A 19,706-nucleotide genomic window follows, 5' to 3' on the forward strand; every position below is an offset into this window, starting at 1 on the left:
GCCAGCAGAGCGGAATCTACCAAACAGCGAGAAAGAAGAGATGCAGAAATACTGAAAGAGTGTCTAACACTGGTGGACCCCAATGAAACAGTACTTATTGGGAAGAGAGGAAAAGAATTCCACAAAAGACAGGATGTGGAGGGTGTGGGTCAACCAGGGGGCACAAACATGGGTGAGGGTAAGGACTCCATCAGTTTACTAATAGTTTTTGCTTGTTTGGTTGGGTTTCGTTTTGTTTTTTCAAAATCGGATTTTTCTGTGCAGCCCTGACTGTCCTGGACACTCTGAAAGCAAACTGGCTTCAAACTCACAGAGATCCACCTAGTTCTGTGTCACGAATGCTGGGATTAAAGACATGTGCAACCACTGCCTAGCACTAATGGGACATTTTTAAGAAGGAATCTTTTGGCTTATAAAATGGCATGAGCTGCAACAGGTCTTTCTTAGGACCACCAGCTCCCAAATAATGACATGGTGATTTTTTATTAGTTATGAAAGTTTGGCCTTATCTTTGGCTTGTTCCCAGCTGGCACTTAAAACTTGACTCCTTTACTTTAATCTACATTCTGCCCTGTGGCTCGTTACATTTCCTCAGTACTCTACACCCATCTTTCTCCGCATCTTGCTGATGATTCCTCATCTCTCAGACTCTTCCCCTGAGTTCTTCTCTCTCCCTGGAAGTCCAGCCTAGCCTCTCCTTCCTAGCTATTGGTCATTCAGCTCTTTATTAAACCATTCAGGAGGTGCCTTGAAGGCAGCAGAAGTAAAAGAGAGAAACAACTTTACGCAGTGTGATCAAATATCCTGAAACGACAAACATTTGAGTAGATATTGCCCATGTATTTTCAGTGAGAAGATTCAGGTAAAGTGAGAAGTCAGGGCTGATGGGGTGGCTCAGTGGGTAAAGGTGACTGTGGCCAAGACTGAGAACCTGAGTTTGATTCAATGCATCCCACGGTGGCAGGAGATCATCCAATGAGAGACCAATAAAGGAGACTTGAGATGAATTTTGAAGAATATCAATATTTAGATATGTGCTGTATTTTTTTTTGTCAACTAGACATAAGCTAGGGTCGTTTTGGAAGAAGGAACCACAGTTGAGAAAATGTTTTCGCTAGATTGGCCCATAAGTGTCCAGCAGGGTGGTGCCTTCAGAGCTGGTGGTCCTGGATGCTGTAACAGACCAGGCTGAGCAGGCCATGGGGAACAATCCAGAGAGTAGCTTCCATGGTGCTGTATTGCACAGGCAAGGACTTAAACAGAACCTTTGGATTGGCCGCTAAGGTAACAGGTGATCTTTGGAAAAGCCATTTTAGTTCAGAAGTGGGGCTAGAGGCCAGGGAGATTATGGAAAGTCAGGAAGGGGCAGAGTCTAGTGGAATGAAATAGGGACAGGAGCCGAGTTCCCAAGTACCTTTGCTCCTTGCCGTGTTCAAAACTTGTAAGACCTCAGTTTGGACTCTTCATTATGGATGTCGGTTAGTTTCCCTTCGTACCAAAATGAGTTTGAATTAGCAATCAATGATTAAATTATTTTGAGACAGGGTCTCGTGTAACCCAGGCTAGTAGTCAAGGATGACTTTGAATTCCTAATCCTCCTGCCTCTGCCTCCCTCGTACTGGGATTACGGATATGCACTGATATTTACTATATTACTATATGCATACATACAGTGTATGCAGTGCTAAGGACTGAATCTGGGGCCCTGTGGTGGTTTGAATGAAAATGGTCCCAATAGGATCATAGGGACTGGAATTATTTGAAAGGATTAGGGCATGTGGTCTTGTTGGAGTAGGTGTGGTCTTGAATCTGGGGCCCTGTGATGGTTTGAATGAAAATGGTCCCCATAGGCTCATAGGGACTGGAATTATTTGAAAAGATTAGGACATGTGGTCTTGTTGGAGTAGGTGTGGTCTTGCTGGCAAAAGAGTGTCACTGCGGGGGGGGGGCTTTGAAATTTCAGAAGCTCAAGTCAGGACCAGTGTCTCATTCTCTCTTTCTGCTGCCTGCCAATCCAGATAAAGAACTCGGGGCTCCTTCTCCAGCACCACGTCTCCTGAGCTGCACACTCAGAGCCGCCTGTTGTTCCGTTCTAACAGCATCTTCTCCAGCTGTGGATACCGACAACTGGCCGCATCCCAGGTGGGACTGTCAAGCCTAAATAGCTATATCCTGAAGCCACCAGGGCGTGTGCTGACGGAAACAGTGCTCAGAACGGAGCTGAGTGCAGCCTTCCCTTCGTTAAATTGTGTGAGTAGCAAAAATGTTGCAGCCGAGTGAACAGCAACTTTGAGCCGCTTACACTGTTTCCTTTGAGATACAGTTATGGGCAGCATGTGACTTGAATTATTTAGTTTTTTTTCCCTCAAATGGAATTATTTGAGAAGCAAAATGTCATTGTCGTTGACCAAACGATAATATCTTTGATCTTTTTAAGGGACAAAAAGTTTCCATCTTCGTACAGTAATTGGGAGGTCAGCGAGGACCTGTTCCCACACACGCTGCCTGCACTAGACTTTCTTACTTGGGTTTGGATCAAGTCCCAGTTGGCATCAGCCAGAACAACAAGCCCCCCCTTTCTCCTTTGTGAGCTATCAAGCAAGATCAATTTGTGAGTTGTACATACCCAAATTCTCCCTAAAAGATTCCCCTGAAGTTGCCCCGCGGCCAAGGGATGTGGAATTGCTTAGAATTCTTCCTAGGTCGAAATGTGACCATTCAAAAGGAGCAGGAAGCGGCCTGGCCACCATAAATCACCAGGAAGCAAGTGTTCAGAGGCGGCCAGCTTGATATTAATAGAGGCCACGTTTTGTTCTTGCAGCAGGAAAGACCTTTCAGTGTGCTGGGCACAGACAGCCTTCAAACCCCGAGACTCCAGAATCCTTCTTGTTTTATGTACTTGAGCATGTTGCTTCCCCTAATTGGAAGCTAGTTGCATTCAAATAGCCCAATTACGTGCAGCGTTTGTAAGCTCCACACATGTGAGGCCACCCAGTTCACTTTTTGTTTATATGTCAATGCTTTCGGCTAATTCAGCTTTTATTCAATAGAAATAAAAGTGCAGCATGTCAAAGAGCTAGTGTTTGGACCTTGCACAGAAAGGTCCTCTTTCTTTTATTTATTTTTCTCTTCCTCCTCCTTCTCATTCTCTTCCTTATCCCCTTTCTCGTCCTGCCTCTCCTCATCTCCTCTTCCTCTTTTCTGGTTTTCTTTGAGGTGGGAATGCAGCATACATACTGACCTCACACTCATGACCTCCCTGCTTCGGCCTCCTAAGCGCTGGGGTTACAGATGTGGCTCTGCAGATGTTTCCTTAGTTTAGTATCACTCATTAAATGGTAAAGGGTAGAGACTTGGGGGGGATGGGGGCAGTCAGAGAGTTGAGTCTTGAATCTCTCTGTGGCTTCCAGTGGCGACACTGAGAGATGAGCGAATCTCTGTGGATCCACTAAGTGAATCTAAGTGTTTCCTCAGCACTTGCAGGAGGGCTCTGGGCTGCTCTGTCTAGCATTTAGCTCAGCTCAGGCTGCTGTGGCTAAGTAACTATTACACCAAATTTGTTGGCCTAAGAGAACAATTGCTTTCACCATACAACCAGATTCAGTGGATCAAATACTCACACAGGTCTCAGCTGTGTGACTCTTTGGCTTCTTGGGTCCGTAACGGATGTCACTCAGAGGTGTACAGCCAGCAGACGAGCTGGACTGGAGGACCCAAGACAGCTTCAATCACAGGCTGAGCCACAGACGAATTCATCTGTCAGCCGGAGTGCATGACTATCGTCTGATCCTTGTGATGGCCTCTCCAGCTGTTAGCCTCCAGTTGTCTGGCCTGTGACATGGCTTCTCACAGGTGAACATCCCAAAGGAATTGGGGAGTTTTGATCTGGTCTTGGAAGTCAGCACTTCCTTTTATAGCCCGGATTCACTAATCTCAGTGTCCCATTTCGAGACTTTTTCGCCATTGTGTTGAATGGCTTTGCAGTGGCCACTGCCTTCAGAAGGTGTGTATTTGATGGCTGGGGCCTATAGCTCCGCTGCTTGAACGCTTGTATACCATGTGAAAAGCTCTAGACTGGATTCCCACACCGCATAACCCAGGTCTGGCTTCCACACCAGTAATCCAGCACTCAGGAAGTAGAGGAAGGAAGATCAGAAGTACAAGGTCATTCTCAGTTACACAGTAAGTTTGGGGTCAGTCTGAGCTGCATGAGTCTCTGTCTCAAAGTACGTAAATAAATAAACAGAAATGAGGCTGACATTATAAAAGTTTATTTTAGACACTTATTGTCTGTGTTATTATATAAAGTTTATGAAATGGCAAAGTTATAAAAATTGGGAATGGATACGTGGTTTCCAGGAATTTCTAGGGACTGAGGCAGGAGAGTGAACGTGTGAGACCACGGAAGGGCAGCAGGAGGGATCCCAACCACGACAGACGTGGCTTTCATCTGGGCTCTGAATCTGTGCTATAGTTTTGCACGATAGTATTGCTGAGGGGCCTTTGATACAGGGTACACAGGATACTTCCCTGTGTGACTTTTCGCAGCTGAATCTAAAACCACCAAGCAAAGACAACCCTGTGTAAATATGGTTTGTCAAGTATTTGGCTATGCTTTCATGGAATTGGTTGCCTGAGATTCGTTTTTGCCACTGTGATTAAATATCCCAACACAAAGCAGCTCAGGGGAGAAAACATGTTAAATCACAAATCCATCATAGCAGGAAGCTGAGACTGGCAAGAGCTTACACTAGCTAGTCATGTCCACAGCCAAGAGCAGAGAGAAACCAGGGCATGTGTAATCAGTACTCAGTTTGCCTCCTCCATTCTTAGAGAGCTAAGAACCCAAACCCTGGGAGAGGCTGGCCAAGGTGGGCTTGGTCTTTCTGTATCAGTTAATGTAATAGAGACAATCTCAGCTCACAGACCAACCTGAACTAGCCACACACCAATTGAAACTCTGTTTCCAAGTGATTCTACATTGTCACAAGGACAAGCAACGTTGACCACCACACACAGCTAGCATAACTTAGTTCCTTCAGTGATCCACATCTTGCCAGTTGCTGTTTCCAGTTATGCATCCTTGTCTACTTATCTGTGTGCTGCTTCGCATTGTACCTGCAGAGAATGCAAAAGTTGTTCATCTGTGTGCCCTGTGGAGTCAAATGACTATAATGAGAACTGGTAAACTGAACAAATCACAGTGATTAGCGCTGCAAGGAGCCACGGGGGATGAGTGGCTCCAGGCGCTCTGTTCCCCTGGTGAGGAAACTGAGGCTGCAGGATACTGTTGCTCCTGGGCTTCATGACGTCCAGCACTGGCAGTCGGCACTGGTTAAAGTTTAGCAGCTCTCTTGCAAACAGCTTTGTTCCAGGACACACCTGCTGGGTTCCTGCCTCAGCTCAGCGAGCGCAGTTATTCATACGGTGAATGACACCATCCATCTATCTTAGAAACCAGTGTTCACCCCACAGGCTCTCAGAGGCTGCTAACAAGTGTCCCCCGATTTCACCCACCTCTGTGTCTTCGCTCCTTGACCTTTAAGGCTTCCTGGTGCCAGAGTGTCTGCAGCCAGGGAATCAAAGACCCTTGGAGAGGTAACCAGTGCTTAGACGACGTGAAGACGATGCGGTGAGTTATTAGGAAAAGCCAGCTAGGTGCCCCAGAGCCCTTCCTCATCTGGAAAATGCCTGAACTATATCCTAAGAATAAACACAAAGCCTCAAGACCTAAACACAGGATGAGTCATAGGCAGAGCTAATACTAAAAGCTCATACCTCCTGCCTGCCCCTCCACATTCACACGCCATCTGCCCCCCCCCCAAAGGCTCCCACGTGCCTCACCCAGAGGACTCAACCACTGTCTTTGAAAAAGTTGAAAGAAGGAGATAACTTCCAACGAAAGATGGGAATGGAAAACAAAGAGGGAAATAAAAAAGAGAAGGAGTTAAATATTTAAGTCCTAGAATTCAGTCCCGCATCTGTCTCAGCTTCCTGGCGGGCATGGCAGCAAGAGCACCGCACCGCACTTCAAGGTTTTACTTCACGGTCTTGCACCGCACTTCACGGTCTCGAGTTTTAAGAGCGCCTGGCCCGAAGAGCGCCCTGTGATCTCTTTGTGGTTCTCTCTGGAGAAGTGAGTCCGGTGGGAAATCCTGACTACCAAGGCACCTTTTATATTTTGAGAACATCTAAAGCTTGTTCTTTGGTTCACGGTCAAAGTGCTTTTTTTTTGTTAGCACTGTGTCCCCTCCCAAGCTGGCTGCGCAGTCTACTTAAAGAGGATAAATCCATTTGGGTTCCCATTCTCGGCTGCTGCTACTGCCCTTTCTTCACAGTCCCCAGGCAGGCCCCACTGTTTCGGCTCAGCCTCAGAGCATTCTTGGAATAGTTCCTGAGCCCTCTCTGGTTACCCAGGCCCTTTCCCTCCCTAGTCTTACAGAGCTAGTCGCTAGGATATTTTTGCAATCTACTACACTCAGCGGGGCATATAATCCTTGGCCATGTTATCTCAGGCACCCCCGTAAGAATCCCTTGACAAATAAAGTAACCTGAGTCAAATTAAATCCTTGTTGATTGATTGGCCTGAGTGAGCGGCTCTCAGCCGGCTCTCCCTTCTGTCCAGGCTGCCTGTGGCAAGAGACATTCTTGCATATCTGTGGCCAAGCTCGGGCCTCCCTGCCTGTTGTTTCCTCGGCCCAGTGATAGCATCCACTTCCCTGTCTGAAGTCATAATTCCGCGAGCTTATCTTTTTCATGAAATCTGACAAACAAAGCCTGTGGGGGCTTAATGTTGTACACTAGCACATGTATGTTAAGTCCCAGGATTCTATACATGATAGTTAATTTTGGCTTCTTTGTTTTACGTGTGAGAAAAGAGAGGACCCCCCCCCCACACACACACACATACCCCAAGAGGAGAAAGGGTTTGGTTTTCGGTCCTTTTCTTAATGTATAACTGGCTCAACTTTGTGGTTTATCTTCTATATCATCTCTGTTTTGTGGACTGGAGTGTTGTTGTTGTTGTTTGCTGTTGTTGTTTTTAAAATTATTTGTGCGAGCACATGTGAATATGGGCCCACGTGCCACGGCCACATGTGTGGAGGTCAGAGGAAAGCAAGCCAGCAGGAGGTGTGTCCCAGAGATAGAACATGGTTCCTTAGGCTTAGTGGAACGTGCTTCTTCACCGAGCCTCTTGTTGGCCCCTGGGCTGGGAGATTTGTTTTTCCAAATCATTGTGCCGTATTGAGACTACACAATCTCGTACCTTGTATATTCTTTATCAATAACAATTGATGAGCTAAATGAAGTCAGTTATTATTATTTACTTTCTATTCTCCTCCAATATGAAAGGAATTAATAACTAAATAGGCCAGGGCCACTTTTTTTAAAAAAAATGTTAGCTATGGTGAGTATTCAAGGCAGAATTCATCATAGAAAAGCTGCATTGTTCTGCATCAGTCTTGTCAGAAGGTAGCCATTTCCGGGTCTTCTCATCACCCGACAAACCCTGCACTGCTTCTCTCTGCTTAACGCTGTGAGTTTTAAAAGTTGGAATGAGTTGGTTCCATAACCGTGAAAGACATCTCAAAGTAAAGACTCTACACTTGTGGGAGAGTCCCTGTCCCTGGGATGCCAAATGAGCAATGGGCTCTTGTTTATAAGAAGGAGGGTTATAGAACAGACAAACGCGGAGGTTTTGTAGGCGCTTCTGCAAACAGGAGATGGGGGAAGGGTTCAGAACAAAGCAGGGGTCATCCTGGAAAAAGCCAGGCGGCTTTGATCTTCCTCCTTGCCTAGAGCAAGGTGAAAGGGGAGTCTGCAGTCAGTGAGATCTGTGTATTTAAGCTAAACAGCACTCTCAACATGTGTGGGCAAGCATGAGGGCTATTCAGATGGTGAGAAATGCAAGCCTCAGATTCCGTGATCAAATACCCAGTGTAAAACAAATTTCCTTTCCCTGTAGGGTTAACTGTAGAGAACCAAGAACTGCTTAAAGGGAGTGTTCAGAGAGCACAAAAATGCCAATTTGGCAGAAAAATAAAACCTCAGAAATTGTGAGCATTGAAGTAAAATTCTTTCTATCTGTCTCTCTAGATTTGCTCTGCTTCCTGGCTGTGCAGCAGCTTGAGCGTTCAACAGATCTTGGGGACAGTGACTCAGGAAGATGCCCCGCCCCCAGGAGAATGAGGGAGAAGACTGGGTGAGCCCTCCTGGGTATAGGTCCACCTGTCACCTATGTGTGCGAGTTTCCCCAAGAGCATATATGTCTCTGCATGGTTTCCCCCAGTTTGGGTAAAATAACTCCCTAAAACTTAGATTAGATGGGCCTCCTGGTACTGACTCAGATGCTGCAGGGTTGCTCTGGCATGACTGGGACAGTCCTTGTAGTACATTACCCCATCCAGGGGGCTAAGAAGTGGCACTGTAAAAGTGATTTAATGTCAATTGTTTTTTTTAAAAAAAATACATATTAAAGTCTCAAGAAGCTGTGATCTGCTGATCTTACCTGGAGTTGGTGTTTGGTGGCTCCTGCTAACTTCCAACAGGATCTAAATGGGGAGAACAAAAAAAGTGGCAAAGTTTATGACAATGGCAACAGACACTCAGTTACAGGAGGCAGCCACGCAGTCAGTGAGCAAGGTACAGAGCGGAAGCCCAGTTCTCCAAACCCTGCTCTCTGATCAGAGGTGGAAAGCTATGGGGCAATGGTCTGTACCCTGTCACTTGTATTTTAATAAAACTCTGATTGGCCAGTAGCCAGACATAATAGGTGGGGCCACCAGGCAGGAAGTAGAGGCGGGGCAACAAGAACAGGAGACTTTTGGGAAGAGGAAGGAAGCAAGGTAAGAATGCCTCATTGCTAAAGGTACCAAGCCACATGGCTAACATAGTGGGCTAATTTAAGATGTAAGAAATAGTTAATAAGAAGCCTGAACTAATAGGCCAACCAGTTTATAATTAATATGGTACCTCTGTACGTCTGTATATTTCTTTGGGACGAAAGGCTGTGGGACTGGGCGGAACAGAAATCCCTGCCAACAGTGGAATAGCAGGGCGCTCCCATGCAACCTCTCTCTGTGTTGGCCAGAGCCCTGAAATCCTTGACTTGATTCAGGGCTGAACAAGTTGGATGGAATCCAGGTCAGGCTCCGCCACTGGGGAGGCCAGGAGTGCCATCATAACTGCACACATTGTACACAATCACATGGCCAGGCTGGCACCTGGTCCAGGGCCTCCTGGGACCTGTGTTAGTGCCTTGAAGACACCTTCCTGTCAGCCTGCAAAAGCGATCTGTATGTGTTTAGGGATGTCCACTCAGGAGGCTTATGTTGCCCAAACCTCACCATCAGGCAAATTCTCAAGCTTAGACTTCTGAGCACACTCCACAAGGAAGGCACCCACAGAATCATGGGGCTACTAAGGAAAGTCTGGTCATCTGCTTCACACTGTGTTCAGGATAAGGTCATTACAGCTGCTTCTGCTGGACTGAAACAGTCCCTCTGAGGAGAAGGAGGACAGCTCAGGGAATTCACAGGAAGGTTCCGAGTCTCAGGAGGATCCCACAGGATTCAAAGCTGCCCCTCCACGTGCCCCGAATTCATCAGAGCAGCAGCCGGGAAGAGAAGTCACTTCTATGGAGCTGCCAGCAAGCTGTACACTTGTATGGCACCGTTTCTTCTGTCTGCTGTCCCCCTGTGTAGCTGAGTTACTAGGCCTTGATACCCACATCTCCAGGAAGGTCAGTGCAGCACAGAGATCCCCCTTTACTGCTCAGGAGACAATTGCTTGAGTCAGAAAAGGGCCGATGTATCCCTGCACCAGGACTGGCAGTTGGACACTGAAACAGGTTTTTATCTTAATTCTTCCCCTTGCACCAGCCACAGGATAATAGCAGTGGGCCAGGTTCTAGGTCACTCTTCTCTCCTGGTCTCTTTCCCTCAATCTCCCGAACTGTGCTCTCTTACGTCTATCCCCCACCACACACACACATTTTCTCCCAATCTCTACCTTTCTTCCGTGGATTCTGGGACTCAACTGTGGCCAGGCCTCCCTAGTCATGTATTTCCCCCTTCATGGAATTGACATTGCTTCACCGCATTGCAAGAAAATGATGTCATCGTGTGGGGCCCTGCTCCATTTCCGGGCTTTTAACCGGAGTCTCCTGACCTTTCTCAGCTGTCCTGCTTGGACAAAACGAAACACGTTGAAATGGACAGGCCAGCAAACCTCAGCAAGGCCCCTGTGTCTCCAGGATGCGGCTAAGTTCTGCAGCTACATTAACGACCCAAAGACCTTATCTGGGTGTCACATCTGGGACACAGCAAGAACCCACGTCTGTAAAATGGAGAGGAAATAGACTTCAGATTGTGCCTGCAGTTTCCTGGCCAGCAGACCTTTCTTCCCCTATACTGGGTTTAATTACTAGTGATAATGTTCAGTGAAATTCGGCCTCTGCGTATTTTTTTTGGTCTGGGCTTTGTATTAAAGTCTGGGCGAAAACTTAAATCTTACACACTGCACTTGTGTCTCCATGTCGCAGGGCGGGTGAAACCCCAGCCCGAGTGATGTTCTGGAATAATTTCCTGGAATGTCAAAGGCTGAAACTGCCCTGTCAAGAACAACTCTGTTCTCGCAGGACTGCAGAGAGCCTGGCTGACTGCATCCTTCTTCCCTGGTCTAAGTTTTTCTCCTCCAGGAAACCACTGCTTACAGATCATTTGCATACAGCCAATGAGAGTCGTCTCCTGTTCTGTGGAGGTCTTGGAGATTGTATGACGACATCCTGGAAGAATCTCAGCTGGGGAAAGGGGATTTTTCCCCCCTTTCCCTAAGCCCCATTTTAAATAGTTTCCTTCCCACAGCCCATGTGTCCACATTCAAAGTAAGTAACCCAGCCCGTTTCCCTGCCCCGACTCCTGTCACTAGCTCAGGAATCTCAACAGCTACACTCTGAAACAAAGGTGCCGTATATATTTGTTCCAGTCTGTAAACTAGATGGTTTTGGCACACAGGGGTTAGAATTAACTCTTTCATTTCTCCCAGGCAAGGGCACAGTAAAATGCCTGCTCTTTTCTTCGTGACCAGAATGGCAAGCACTAACCTGTTGATACCCAGTGTAGTTCTTAGCGTTATGAACGGGGTTGTGGTTAACCTAAGACATATGCTACTGCCTTGTACACATGATACCACAAAGACTGGATAAATTTCCAGGCCCCCAAATTGCGCACATTTTCCTCAGATTTTCTTGCCTCAATTCTAGAAAGAAACTACTGAATTTCCAGGTCTTCCAGGAGTGTGGTAACAACCAGAGATCTAGCTTGTTGATAAAATGCCCAGGGCCACCTTAAATTATTCCAGCCCAGAGAGGGGCATAAATAAGAAAGCAGGATGTATGCGCATGAATAAGCAGGGTGTCCGGGGCTTAGGCGGACACTCAACTGTTTAATTCAGACATTAGACAAACACCAAGTCCCTACGTGTGCACTGGCCAGACCCTGGCTAGAAATCTTATCTTAACGAGTCAGATAACAGTGTGTTGAAGACTTGGGACCTGGGAGGCGTGTCCTGGATCGCTAGTTAGCGCTGTTTCAGCTCTATGCCCTTGAACAAGTCATGAAGCCTCTCCCAGTCGCAGATACTGCATCTGTGAGATGAAGGTGTTTATGTCTTGTGTCTAAAATGTTATGTCTAAAATGTTTACTCAGAACTTTCTGTTTTCAAATGAGTGGAATCCCTCCTAGCTGATGTTTGAAGACATCTACTAAAAGTGTTGAATGAAGTCCAAACCCTTATAACTTAGTGTGTGTGTGTGTGTGTGTGTGTGTGCGTGTGCATGTGTGTGTGTGTGGTGTATAGGCATGCATGTGTCACACAACACATGTCTGGAGGTCACAAGACAATTTTGTGGAGTCCTCTCCTTCCCCATTAAGTGCATTCTGGGAATAAAAATCGGATCAGCGAAATGGATCCCTGAGCGATCGATGTCGCCAGCACTGGGTGTTTCGAGAATCTCAGGTGGGTCGGGCTTTCTGCTGTGCACTTTCCTGCTGGAATCTCATTGCTTTCTCTCAGCAAGACTATGAATTAGCTGCCCATTGGACTATGAGGAAGTCGAGAGTCTGTCCTAAAATGCAGAAAAAGGAAGTTTTCCCATGCCGGGGTTTTTTTCTTTCTAAAGCTCTGTCAATTTCCTTTCCCAGAACACCTGTGTGTTCCAGACTGTCCTGTGTGTCAGAATCATCACAGGAGGGCTTCCTGGAGCTGATGGCTGGGATCTGACTATTCCCAGTTCCTGCAAGTTCCCTGGGCTGCGGATGATACTGAGCTGGGTCACTGATCTCAATCCAGCAATGAGTTGGGGTGAGCCACAAACCAAGGGCAAGCACACAGATGCTAAGAAGCACCTTTCCGATTCAACTGTCTTGTTGTAGTCAAGCAGTAACTGCGTACCATGCCTTCTTGGCAAAGACTGTAAGGGGCCAGCCATACAGATCTTGGAGCGTTTATTGAGAAATCGGCCTAACGTGTATCTAAGGTTCTTGGATCTACAAAATGTATTTTGTTTGTTTGTATGGTTGGTTTTTTTTTTAAATTGTAATTTAAAAATTATTTATGTGCATGCTAATGGGAGTTTAAACAGTACCTATGGGAAGACGGCAGACCGTATGTGAGAGCTGGTTCCCTCCTTCCGTGTGGGTGGCAGGGGTTGATCTCAGGCTGGCAGGTATGGCAGCAAGTGTCTTTACTGGCTGAGCCACCTTGTAGATCTGCTTACAGCATTTTTGACACAGGGTCTCATGTAGCCCAGGCTAACCTCCAACTCATTATGTGACAGAGATGGCCTTATCCTCCGGCCTCATCTCCCAAGTGCTGGATTACAGGGGTCACAGACACCCAGTTTTATGGAGTGCTAGGGATCAAACCCAGGCCTCACACACGCTGGAGATGAAGTGACAGACCAACGGAGGGTCATTCTTAGTTCCTAAGTGGGTTGTTCTTAGGGCTAAAAGCAAGAACGGGAAGGCAGCTGCTGGTGGGGGCAATGAGGTTCCCCTGCAGGTCTCAAGTCCACGTTTTGTGTCTTGAAGTTTTAGAGCCACGCTGGTGGTGGTAAAGAAGGAAAACTAAGAGAAATGTCCCTTCATTTATGTGATATGGGATTGCCATCAGATGAGACTCCACTCGTAAAATAATGAAAATGAAAACAAATCATTTATTGGCTATAAAGTTATATTTCATATTTCTATGGCAACAATAATATTTCCATAATGGGAGGACCAAAGTATACAATTGTTTCTATTTTATTTCAAAAGAACATAGAGGGGGGGAGTTTAAAGAACACAATTACTTTGTAAATATTTCAAAATAATGACCAGAAATTAAGGTCAATTTAAGGGGAACACAACTCCGAATTTATTATCCATTCTTTTGACCCTAGAAAGAGAAGAAAAAGAGAAGTATTTATTTGTACAGTTTATCAAAGAAAATACAATTTTGCTTCTGACATTTAATTTAGTCATTTTTATGTCCCAGAAAGCCCTGAAGGATGACACAGATCATAGCACCATGGAGCCAGTTACAGATTTAAGAGGCATCCGCAGAGAGAGCCACATTGCTGGGAGTGGTGCAAAGAGTGTCAGCAAGGTATAAAAAAGAAATACACGCACAATCAAGACTCTGGCAGGAACACAGCACCGGCAGGCCATTGCCGTGGCAGGCAGGGGCCGTGTGTGCAAGTGGGGATCTTGGCACGGAGTATTTCTTCTGGACGTTTGCTGTTTGTGTTGTCTGGATTGGCTTGGGGCTTTTCAAAACCCAACAGGAGATGAAAGGGAACTTTCGGAAATCTTTAGTTGGGAGCCAAGAACTTGGATTTGGTTAGAAGGGAGGGAAGGAAGCGAGTATTTCTTAAGTACTTCTCCAGGACCCTGCTGGCCTGCTTGGTCTCACATCAGAAATGATGTCGTTCCTGAGGGGCTGAAGATGGGGTTGGCCCTGTTTTCCAAAAAGGAAAGTAGGCTCACGTGAAGCGATTTGATCCTGAGTTACTGAAAGCTGCCCGGACACCCAGACGGGAAGGGTGAGAGGAGAGGATTAAACCCCAATCTGAGGGCAAAAGTGCCAAAGAAGGGCTAGGTAAAAAGCCAGGGAAGGCTGCAGGTGCCTGTAACCCTTGCATTGTGCGGTGAAGACAAATAGACCCTAGGCCTTACCTGCCTGTTAGCCTAGCCACAAACAGCCAGCTTCTAGTTCAGTGAGAAATGAGACACTTGACGTGATCGGTTCTATCCCATGCGTGCGAGTACACACACATGCACGCACATGCACACACACTCATATGTAGACATTCTCCCCGCCCCACACACTGCCATGGCACGTTGGCTTCTCTATGTACCCTTAATAATGCTAGCACAACCACTTTCCTTGGGTAGAAACCCAAGCCGCTTTCCCTTATATTCCTTCCTGGAGATGTTTCTTGATTGCATGGCCATAGCAAATTCCCTGTAGCGTGACAATTGTTTTAAGACTTAAAATATGACTACTGTAGGCTTAAGTGAGATTTTAGCTATAGCTGGGAAGGTATAAAAATGGAATTTAATGTTCATCCTGCTTTCCTTTGACCCTATGCTCCTGTCTTGCATTTCTGGCCCCTTTGTTTGTCTTGATAACCATCTACGAATACGCTGTTCTACTTTTTAAATGATGTGTGTTATTTATCGTATATCTCTCCTGCTAGGAGGTGAGCTGTATTTTTGGTGTGTCCAGCACATGTCAAGTGCTTAAAAGAGGGACTGGGTGGTTTTTCTGCAAGGAGCCAGTTGATGCGTATTTTAGGTTTAACTGGTCGCACGGTCTCTGTCATTGATATTCTGCCTCTCCAGGTGAGAGTAGCCTCATACAGGGGTGGCCGTTTTCTGATAGGACTTTCTCTATGGACATGGAGATCTGTATATGATGGAACTTTTAAGTGTCATGAGATTTTGATTTTTTTCTCCAAACATTAAAAGAGTATAAGTAACTTTGTTGTTAAGGAGGGTGCTATAATTTCAAAAAGTGGGATTGTGTCTTGGATTTTGTCACAATGCCAAGAGAGTACGCAGAGGACGAGAAGTGGCTGCATTGGGCCCTAAAGACTGGGTGTGGTGAGCCTCCTTCTTAATGTCCAGTGTCTTTCTATTTGGTGAAATGTGTCTTTAAAATTTTCAAGGAAGGTTGAAATTAAATTTATTTATTTACATTTATTTAGTGTGTATATGGAGGCAGAAACACACATGCTACTATTTGTATATATCAAAGGAAAATTTTTGGGAGTTGAATCTCTTCTATTATGTGGGTCTTTGGGATTGAACTCAGGTCAGTAGACTTGGCAGCAACCTTCACCTATTAAGCCTTCTCTTGGGCCCAGAAATTAGATTTGAGAGTTACCTTTCTCTAACAAAATCTATAATAATAATAATAAAAATAATAAATAGAACTATTTTTAGCTTTAGATTCAAAAGTCCCCAAAAGACAGTTGGTCTTCTTTAGCCCCTGGGTTGTAGCTTGCTGACCGCTGGTCTAGAAAATAGTGCCTGGAACACAGCAGGTGCTCAGAAAATGGAGCGCCCTGTGATTGGTCCAACGGCAGCCCCCACATGATTCCTATGAGTCTCCCCATGACAGGAGAACAATAGCCAGAATAGCAGGCTCCACACTGCCCTCCAGTCTGACGCCTGCATGAGCTGAAGGGACCTCCCACACACCCACAGGCTGAGAGGACCTTTTCCGACGTCGTCTACAAAGAAGCCATGTATCATTACATTGTTCAAAAGTCTAGTTTAATTCCACCTGAGACACTGGCAGCACGGTCGTGTGCTTTGGCAGGGTCATGGTGCAGCGAGCCTTTGAAGCCAGTCCTGAGGAGGCAGAAGCCCGAAGACATCATGTTTGAGGCTGCCCTGGATCATATTCTGAGTAAAAGCCTTATTTCCGGGCTACAGAACAAGACTGTCTTATCCACCCAAAGCAATTATTTTACATTTCAAATAAAATTGTTTGGGGATAGCTCTGTTGTTAAAATGCTTCTTTGCAAGCGTGAGGACGTGAGTCCCACCTCTAAATTGTACATGGAAACAAAAAGATGTATATGGTGTTACTTGGTCACCACAGAGCTGGGAAGGCAGAGACGGGGAGATGCCGGTGGCTACTAGGTAGCCAGACTGGACTACTTGGTGAAGTGAAGACTCTATCTCAAAAAACAGTGTTTAAAGTACCCGAGGATGATGCCTGAAGCCACCCTTTGGGCTCCACATCCATGCACACACATGCAAGAGTACACATGCAAACACGTACACACATGGAAGCTCATATAAAAACATGCACACAGAGAAAGAATTGTTTGCCGTCCTCTGAGACGTGTTTCATCTCAGAATATTTCTGTGTGCCATAGCTGTTTAAACGACTGCCCATTTGAATTATTTCCTTGACGTAATTGATATAACAATACTCTTTGGAAAAAGAAAGATGAAAAGAAACACTGATGCCAAAATCAAGGTTTAAAAAAAAAAGCATAACAATGATGATCATTTTGACACTATGCCTCAAGATTATTTTCCCCAAATCTTCGGATTACATTTTTCTCCCTAACGGTGCGCTCACTGGCCAGCCATTCTGACCTGGTGGGTGAGCTCTGGCCAGTGAGAGAGCTCGTCTTACAGGAGATGGCTGACATTCCCGAGGATGACATCCAGCGCTGTCCTCTGGACTTCATGGACACATCCACACAGAGAAACATACACATACATACATTAAAATAACTTCTGAAAACCATACGCTTGCTGACCAACTGTCAAGACATAACTAGAAAGAACCATTGGTGCTGTTGTGTGGCCATTTATGAAGACTTCAAGAAGACAGATTTCAAAAAAAAAAAATTCCTTGCCATTAAATCTGGCCATTTTGCTTGGCCATTTTCTTGAACTTGTTCTGTTGTTGATATTTTACTTGACTTTCTCCCTCCCTTCCTCCTTCCCTCCCTCTCTCCCTCCCTCCCTCCCTCCCTCCCTCTCTCCCTCCCTTTCTCCCTCCCTCTCTCCCTCCCTTCCTCCCTCCCTCTCTCCTTCCTTTTTTCCTTCTCCACTTCCTTCTCCTGCCTCCTCCTTTAGGTAAAACTTTGCTATATGCCCCAGGCTGGCCTCAAACTCATTCCTGGTTGTCTCAGCCTCTCAAATGCTGGGATAGCAGCACATACTGATGCATACAATTTGAAAAGTTTATTTAAATATTTTATTTTATGTGCATGGTTGTTTTGCCTGCAGGTATGTCTATGCACCATGTGTACTGAGTGCCTGTAGAGGCCGGACAAGGGCTTTGGAGCCTATGAAACCGGAGGAACAGATAGTTGTGAGCTGCCATGTCAGTGCTGGGTATAAAACCTGGATCCTCTGGAAGAGTAGCCAATGGTCTCATCACTGAGCCATTTCTGCAGCTCCCAACTTGAAGTTTTCAGCATGCAGCCATTCCTTGGTACCCCAGAGGATTGTTCCTAAGGCTGCCCTTGGATAGAAAAATCTGTGCTGCTCAAGTCCCCAATATAAAACAATGATACTTCCCCCAGAATTTTGATCTGAGATCAATGGAACAAAAGAATTTGGAACCCATGTCAACTGAAGAACAGTTCTATATTATTTGTAAAATGAGTTGGATGTCAATAATATTTTGAGAACTAAGACCCAGATGAAAAAAAAATCAATAGAGGAGACTTAACAATCCCTAAGAGTGGGATTTATTTATTTAAAAAATAGTTTTTAAGCTAGATAATATCCTGGGAGTGAGAAATCAGAAATAAATCAGAGTTGAATTGCCTCGGCCTCTTCCGTCAAACTTTCAAGACTACCAAAATACGAAACATTAAAAAAAAATGTTAAAGCCGCATCACTGGACATCTGCATGGACTGCAGAGTTAACATAGGAGTTGATGGGCTGCTGGGTTCATGGCTGAAGGGAAAATCAACTCATAGGCTTGGCCCTAAGCAGGATAACGATGACATACCACTTCCACTCAAGTTCAGGAAACATTGGCAAGTGGGGGTGAAGGGACAGTCAGAGGGAAAAGTCAGAGGACCACCGCCCAACAGTGTCTCTGGACATGACAGCAGCCGTGCTGGCCTGAATAAGACCAACACAAGATCTAGCCAGCCAACATTCCAGTGTGGATCAGACATGCTCACAAGCTCCCACCCCAGCCTGAGGAGCTCCTGCTCCAGGGAAGAGAGAGTCAGTTTTCTTCAAGGTCCAGGGGATAGCCCAGTATCCACGTGCATACAAGCAGTGTTAACTAGACTCAGTGAGGAGGAGGAAAAATGAAACTGGAAGGGGTTCTGGGAGGAGGTAGAGGAAAAGTATCAGGTGCATATGATATACATTGTATTCATGAAAGAAACAAAAGAGTTTTAAAAAACAAAAACTTGTATAGAGGGTCACAGAGACAGTCCCTGCCTCCAAGAAACTCACAGACTCGGCGAAGAGCTGAATGTACCAGGCTGTGCTGGGACTGAGGTTTGGATGGTAGCCCGAGGATGAAGGGGTGGCATAGAGGAATTCTGTCTACTGCCTTGGTCAGTTTTTTTTGGTTTTTTGCTGTGAAGAGACACCACAGCTTAGGCAACTCTTATAAAAGAAAGCATTTAATTGAGACTTGCTTACAGTTTCAGATATTTAGTCCATTATCAGCGTGGCAGGAAGCAAGGCAGCAGGCCCAGCAGACGTGCTGGAGAAGGAGCTGAGAGTTCTACATCTGAACCCACAAGCAGCAGGAAGGAGGAGACTCTGGGCTTAGAATAGGGTTTTTGAAACCTCAAGACCTACCCCTCAGTGCTATGAGTCCAACAAGGCAACCCCTTCCAATCCTTTCAAATACTGCCACTCCCTTGTGACCAAGTATTTAAATAGATGAGCCTACGGGGCCAGTCTCATTCACATCACCACAGACATCAAGCCAGGGAGTAGCTAGGGAGTGATAAAAGGAGATTTGAACTTGATAGAGATCATTCTAGAATCGAGGTTCTAGAATGGACACACATGATGTGTCCTAGTGGGACAGAAGGTGGCATGCCGAACCTGAGGTAGCAATCGGCGATGTGAGGAAACAACGGAGACTCTTTAGATGGCATTGTCAGGATTTGGTAGCTGACCTGAGGTGTAAGGTGCGGGCAGAAAATCAGGTCTCCAGCTGCGCCCTGTGTCACGAGTGCTGGGAACTCAAGAGGCGGGGAAGAGGAATGGGAGCCTGAGAGGAGATCTCCCAAGCCCAGCAACATCGTGAGGCTCAGTCGATGCCTCAGGGAGGTGTCCAGGAAACAGACAATTGTATGGCTCCTTAGAACAACAGGAGAGGGGACTCAGTTACAGAATTGGAGGTGTGAGGCCAAACAGCTTGAAGGCTGGTAAGGAGGCCACCATCCTAAGGGGTGATCTTAGGAGGGGAGACTGGGTAGAGGTTGTGGCGAAAAGGGGGAGCCATGGACTGATGCAAGGGCCTGGAAGGGTGGTGCTGGAGGCAGAACCTGGCCACCTTTGAGTCCCTGCCTGAGCTCTTCATCATGAAAGGAAGGGAAAACGGTGATGGTTAAGACTGTCAGTATGGCAGGATCTAGAGTCACCGAGCAGACAGACCTCTGGACATATCTGTGAGGGCGTGTGGAGAGAGAGTTAACTGAGGTGGG

General features: G+C 46.1%; 1 non-coding gene across 1 annotated transcript; it reads left to right on the forward strand.

Annotated features, from left to right (window-relative positions):
• The first annotated feature begins 15,021 nt into the window (after positions 1 to 15,021).
• On the forward strand, positions 15,022 to 15,195 carry LOC142836689 (small nucleolar RNA SNORA81). Its single transcript, XR_012908155.1, has one exon. It is a non-coding gene; the product is annotated as a small nucleolar RNA SNORA81 (small nucleolar RNA).
• Positions 15,196 to 19,706: the final 4,511 nt, after the last annotated feature.

Source organism: Microtus pennsylvanicus, chromosome 16 (assembly GCF_037038515.1).
Source record: "Microtus pennsylvanicus isolate mMicPen1 chromosome 16, mMicPen1.hap1, whole genome shotgun sequence".
NCBI lineage: Eukaryota > Metazoa > Chordata > Mammalia > Rodentia > Cricetidae > Microtus > Microtus pennsylvanicus.